The sequence below is a fragment of the Oryctolagus cuniculus genome, chromosome 19 (assembly GCF_051225735.1).
Source record: "Oryctolagus cuniculus isolate XC-2025 breed Fujian yellow rabbit chromosome 19, ASM5122573v1, whole genome shotgun sequence".
Classification (NCBI taxonomy): domain Eukaryota; kingdom Metazoa; phylum Chordata; class Mammalia; order Lagomorpha; family Leporidae; genus Oryctolagus; species Oryctolagus cuniculus.
Genome location: NC_142885.1, coordinates 2,670,613 through 2,677,079, shown reverse-complemented (window position 1 = coordinate 2,677,079; position 6,467 = coordinate 2,670,613). Strand labels below are relative to the sequence as shown.

General features: G+C 43.1%; 1 long non-coding RNA gene across 2 annotated transcripts; it reads left to right on the top strand.

Moving 5' to 3' along the window:
* The first annotated feature begins 427 nt into the window (after positions 1-427).
* LOC149120300 (uncharacterized) lies at positions 428-4,729 on the top strand. 2 transcript variants are annotated; one of them, XR_016225692.1, is made up of 2 exons: positions 428-1,847; positions 3,289-4,729. It is a non-coding gene; the product is annotated as an uncharacterized LOC149120300 (long non-coding RNA). The 2 variants fall into 2 exon arrangements; XR_016225691.1 differs by having other exon boundaries at positions 428-1,952.
* Positions 4,730-6,467: the final 1,738 nt, after the last annotated feature.

The window sequence follows — 6,467 nt, the reverse complement described above, 5'->3', positions numbered from 1 at the left end:
GAAAGTCTTTGCAGCTTATGGTAGCTCTGGTGCGTCTTAAAGTTTTTTGTGAAGTATTACTGTTGCTAAGCTTTGATTGCCTGAGGACTAAATCTGGAAAAAAGCTAAAGTTAACTATCTGTTGTAATTGACTGAGTGTCTGCAGTAGTCCTAATTGATCTGGCTTTGGTTAAATTATAGGAGGTTCCCAACACTCTTAGTAAAACGGCACACTTACCCAACCCCACGGTTAGTCCTGCCAGGCCATGGTGTGTGCAGTCTTCCCTGTAAATGGGGGACCACAGCCTTTCTCTGCACTGTATTCTAGTTCATGTGGCCTGCCGCACCCAGGCAAGCATAGCCAAATATCTCTAGGCAGAGCCCCCACCCCAGGGTTGCTTTTTCTCTCCTCTCCTGGAGGAATTTCCAATTCAATACCACTGCTGGTCTTACCTAAGGGAGCCAGAACCTTAAGCCATTAACCCTTACCAACCTGATGGGTTTTTCTCTTTGCAGCTAATAAAAACCTAAACAATGGGTTATTCATCTGAGAGCATTCACCTGTCTTGAAGGTTTCGTGTTTTTCTATTGCCATTAGAGTCTTAATTGGGAAAACTACAATGCAAAGTTGTTTACATTGTTTATCTGTTTTTAATGTCTGAGTGATTACCCAACTGATCAGAAATGTACTAATTTTGGCTAAATGGTTTGACTCTCTGACAGCTTAAATTCTAAACCGAGTCTTCCAACTTTGGGCTTCCAGCTGGATCCCTGGAACTCTCAAAGAATGAGACTCTAAATTTGTTAAAGTAACAGCTGCTTGGGTCAATTCAAATTATATAAAATATATTAAAATGTTATAAATGGTGTCAGACCTATACTGTATTTATGTTTTTGCTTTCCAGCTAAAGTGGTCTTATAAAAATAAGAGTAAATTCTGTGTATACAAGCCTTTATGTTGTTAACTAAAGTAAGCCAATGCAGATTGGTTCAGAAAATTGAGGTAATGCAAACACCCTTCGGTTTGCTCAGTGGCTTGCTTGCTCAGTTTTACATGTCTTTGATATGCTTTAAACTTGTTTCTCTTAATGAGGAAGATCTTTTCAAAGTTGTAAACATACACTAGTGTTTGCTGTCCAGGAGGTGTTATCCTCATGTTACTTAAAAACATAAAAATGTAATTTTAACTTCTATTTCAGATAATGGTGTGGTATTCATTAATAACTCAGTGTCTTAAGACATCTAGGCATCAGTGCTAAGTAAAACTTGGGAAAATATATTATATATACTTTTAACATCTCAAATTTGATAAAAAAAAACTGAGTTTGTTAACATGTATTCTCATAGGTTGTCCATACATGACAATTCAAGGCTATGTAAAAGAAACTACGGGTATAAAGTTTCAAAAGGTGTAAACAAGTCATAAAAAGTTTTAAAATGTTTACAATTTTAAAATATTGTTTACAGAGTTGAGTGCTAATGCCAAAATTACACTAACCTAAAGTTAAAGTCTGATCTTCTGTTATTCGACAACAAGAGACATAAAATTCATGTTAATCCATTGTGTACTCTACTGTCTCTGTTAAGTTATGGTTATGTGGCAGATGCTAGAAAACTGGGTTCCAAAAACCCAAGAAAACTCTAGTGTCCACAGGCTACACGGTAAATACCCGGAAGCCAAAGAATGGCAGAGAACTCTGCCACAATTTCTCCTCTAAGTCAGGCTACGCAGTAAACACTGGTTAAACTGCCAGTTAAATCTAAAAGCCCAAAAAGTCAGGCTAGAGACCCAACTCGCTGCCTCACTTCTCCTCTTTTCTCTTCCAGAAGGGAAGTTACTACTGTTCTGCAGGACTCTCCACTGTGATGTACGGTTTGATCCCCAGACCTTATGTAAGGGATGACTGACCTTTTCTGTAATAATGCCTGGCCACAGTATAGGGCCCCAAACAACAACAACAACAACAAAAAAGGTTAAACTATAAAATAATATGACAACTAGATCAATTTTTTGGTGTAAAAAGTTACACTGATGACCTCAAAGTATGCAAGCAGGTCACCACAGTTGATCTTACCTAAAGGGTCATAGTTCTCCTCATGGGCACGGTCTTAACTTGCAGGAAAATACTAAATGTCAGAATTTGCCCATGACCATAGTTTTTCTAGCTCACCCTGATATTTAAAAAAAATCTCCAAAAATCAGGATTGGGTTGAGCACCCCCTTGACTGACATCATAGAGGCTGCCTCCTTGGTCTACTTTATTAGAGACCAGGAAAACGAGGAGCAAGCTAGCAGCAGAGGATAGGCAACAGACCAATCAATGGCTGCTTTACATGGTGATTGCCATCAAGGAGACCCAGCAAGGCCAGTGCACCCCAAATGGCACCTGTTGCTGATATAAGGAGACAGGGCATTGGGCAAGCAGCTGTCGTGACAGCAAATGCCTTCTGTCAGCCCTGCCAAGAGCATGGCCACTGGACACGGAACTGCCCTGGGTGTCGAAGGACTCCTGGTTCAGAACCGCTGACCCTGTGGCCCCGAGCTAAAAAGCCTTTGGCTCTGCCCAGCCTCTGCCCAGCTTCCAGCTCCAGCCACTGCTATTGAGGGGATGGCCTAGGGTCAGTAAAACGCAAGTTGCCTATTTCTATCAGCCTCCTATTCAGCTCTCCTCCTAGTCCATCCATGTAATGCAAGTCAACAGGGTGCCTCCCTTAAAGGAGATTTGCATCTCTTTCAATTCTCTTCCAGCACCCCATGGATAGGTCTGGGCCTCACACACCCAGCCAGGCCTTAAAAGTCTATCCAATAACAATAAGCTTAGAAAGCCCTCCCTGCCAGTTCCTAAAAACAGGGCTTTCAGTAACAGCTAACTCAGATAGCCCTACACCGATTTGGACAGGTCCTCACTGAGGACTTAAAGGGGCTATCTCTTGAGGGGGGGTGCACAATAATCCATAATATAAATGGTTAAATGTAAATAATTCATTAGTCTGTCCTTTTCCCAGCCTGAGACTCTAGTCTTGTACATTGGCTTAACTTCCTAGCAAAACTGGCTACTAAATATCAAAAAAAAAAAAAATTGTCTCTGGGTCAATCAGACTAGACAGGCACAAACCCAGATTTTTACTTTTCCTGGAAAAAGCCAAACAGCTCCAGGACCAGGCCAAGCAGGGCTGGGATTTCTGGCCTGACATCTGGTCATGGAAATCCTGGCTATTTCCTCTCCTTGGCCCACTAACTTCTGCGATCTTGATGCTTCTCTTTGCACCGTGTGTTTTTAATGCCCTTGTTCGTTTTGTCTCTAACAGACTAAAAGCTGTTAAACTCCAAATGGTCATCAGGCAAGACTTCCAGCCCATTCCACTGGACGACCTGAGCAGCCCTCTGGACCGAGCAACACAGTCTTTCCAAGGCCACTGTTGCACACCATAAGACAGGTAGCAAGAGGAAATACCCAAATCCCCCTCGACGCCCACATTCCAGCTTCGAAGAAGTTACAGAAAACGGAACTCCATCCGTAATCCCAAAGAAGAATTTTGGGTATTACCTCTTGAGGGGAAAATATTAGGCAGAAAGTCAGTTATGAGCTTATGTGTGTGTGACATAAAGGCCTAATGTGTCCAGCATATGCATCTACATCTCAGTCATCCTGACAATGTTTCACGGGCAGCCTGGCCTTTGCATCCTGCCCTGCCCCCTTCTACCTGATAACCTGCCAGGTGGAGATGCCCGCCCCTTCTGCCTGACAAATCTTCCACAATCTCCCAGATGCAGCCCAGTATCTGCATTTCAGTATTACAGAACAGGCGGGGGTTAAATCTCATTTTTGTGGGGGTGGGTTATGAGTGGCCCTAAAGAAAAAATGTTGTTTTTATGCTGACTGAACCGGGGTGGTTAGAAACTCCATGGCCAAACTCAAAAAACGACTGGAAAAATGGCAACGGGAAAGGAAAACTCAACAGGGATGGTTTGAGTCATGGTTCTGCCGGTCCCCATGGCTTACTACTCTACTGTCAGCCCTAACAGGACCCTTAATTGTTCTACTCCTAATTGTAACCATAGGACCTTGTGTGTTAAATAGACTCATCACCTTCATGTGGGAACAAGTTAAAAATGTTAAACTCATGGTTGTAAGACAACAATATGTCACATTAAAAGAGACAAAAATGAATAATCTCTAAGATTAGAGATCCTCACAACAAGGAGTGGGGAATGAAGAGTTAAAATTGTATATGTACGGGTGTCAAAAGTTAAGCTTAAGATTACAGGTTTAAACCTTCCTGGTACAGCTGTGAAAATAAGACAGAGTAAAGTAGCACCTTGACAGTAGGGACTCCATTTTGGAGCACTTGAGACTGCATTCTGGGAAAGCACCCCCCCCCCTGTGAGACTCTGGTCTGAAACTATGATCTCAAATAGTCGGACAATAGCAGTGCACTACATCACCCTTGGCAACGCACAAAAACCCCCTAGCATGATTGCTCAAGCTTAAAAGTAGAAAGGTTGCACCTGGGTTACCTGGGCTGCTAATGAAGATGTGATTTGTCTATGTCTTAAAATCATAACTGCTGATTGTAAGATTTTAGCAACCGCTTAGCAACCGTGTATTCTCTCCCTCCTCCAGATTTTGCGGTTTTTGCCTTTATAAACCCTATGCTGTAGTTCCTCACTGCTCCTCTGTCCTTGTCAGAGGGCCCCAACATGTTGGATCAATAAATTTAACCCTTTGCTGGTTGCATGAGAGAAAAAGTCTCTTGGAGTCGTTCCTCGGGCGGTGGGCTTTTTTTTAGACCCTAACAGTCCAAGTTGGCTATTTTTTCCCCCTGGTTTTGAGTCCTTCTTTGCTAAAACAAGTTCCTTTACCTCTGTGAGCCTCAGTCTTCTCACCCACAAAGTGAAGATAATGATGCCTGCACCTTGGGGATGATCTGAGAATGGAGTGAGGGGCTGTGTGGATGATGATGGAAAACACTCACCTCATGCCTGCTTCCAATAGCCCACACTGACTCTGCTTGTTTCTCTCTTGGGTTCCAGATAAATACGAATTGGAATTATTCATCTGAAACAAAACAAAAACAAAATGTCAAACATGCACCTGCAATGGCTTCTCCACCAAGGAAACACCCAGCAGGGGGAATCCAATGCTCCTACTTCCTCAGGAGCATCTGGGACATTTCCCCTCCTTTCTCCACATTCAGAGATCCCTAGTATCTCTTTCAGAAGCATTCATGGTTCAGGGCATCATATGGCTCATGTGCAAATGTGAAACAGTGCTTCTTGGAATCATTTGCCATCCCTAAGTTACATGCCAAGCAGCCCTGTTACAATGAACCTTTGCTGAAGAAGGCAAGCAGATAATGGTTCCTATGCTCAACTTTTGTGACATTCATACCCAGAATGGTGAGAGGAACCATCACCAGGAAAATGCAATAGCTGTCAGCTGTGTCAACTGGGGTGAGGTCTTTCACTTCCCTGCCCCTAAGTTCCCTCACATGTTCTATGAAGGGAAGGGGTGCCCTCTTGATCAGACTGTTCAGTCCTGTTGCTCTATTCAAGCCTCACCAGGAAGGGCAATTTCCTTTACAAACTCTATCTGTTCAGATGTTACACCTACCCAGAAATTCCCATATAGACACATCGAGAATGAGGCTGGGCCAAATGTATGGGCAGTTGGTGGTTCAGGCCAGTTATTATTTAAAATTAACGTTCATACTATGAGCACACAGAAAATAAAACTCCAAGATTAAGGCAGGATTTTGGCATTCATAGCCATAACCCTAGATAAGCAAAGACAGGCAGGAGGAGGAAGAAGGGTTAGGAAGGGGAGAACAGGTTCACAAGGGAGCCGAGGGAAGGATTTTACTAGGGAGCAGGAAAATGATGAGGCTGGAAAGGTGAATAGCCAAAGACAAACAGTCCCATAGGGTCAAGCAGAAAGTGTAAAACTCTAGAGTGAGAGAGCAGTTTCCTAAAGCCTGAGCCCTTGTGGTTCAGGCTATCCAGCAGCTCATGTGCAAATGTGACACACATCCTTTCTTGGGATCATTTTTCCTCCCAGTGTATATGCCAACTGACTCTGGTGTGATGAACTTTTGGTGAAGGAGGAAAGAAGACAATGGTTCACATTTTATAAGATGAGAAACAAAATGTTGTGAGGATCTGACCATCTAGAGAACACCATGCCTGCCAGCTGTGTCACTTGTGGCCATGGCTTTCACCACCCTGACCTGTAGTTCCCTCAAATGTTGCATGAAGCAGGTACATGATCTGGATTCACCTTGACTGTTCATTGTTCCAGAGAAAAAGTTTCAGGAGAAGCTTATAATGACACATTGTTCTGCATGAGGAAGGGATTCGGGCTGGCCATTGGGAACCCCTGAAATTGGCACTCTAGCTACCTCCCAAAGCATTTTAAAAAGTGTGATGTATGAAGAACCCCAGGACCAGTGCACATTCAAGCATAGTGGCCATGTGTTTATTGTTAGAA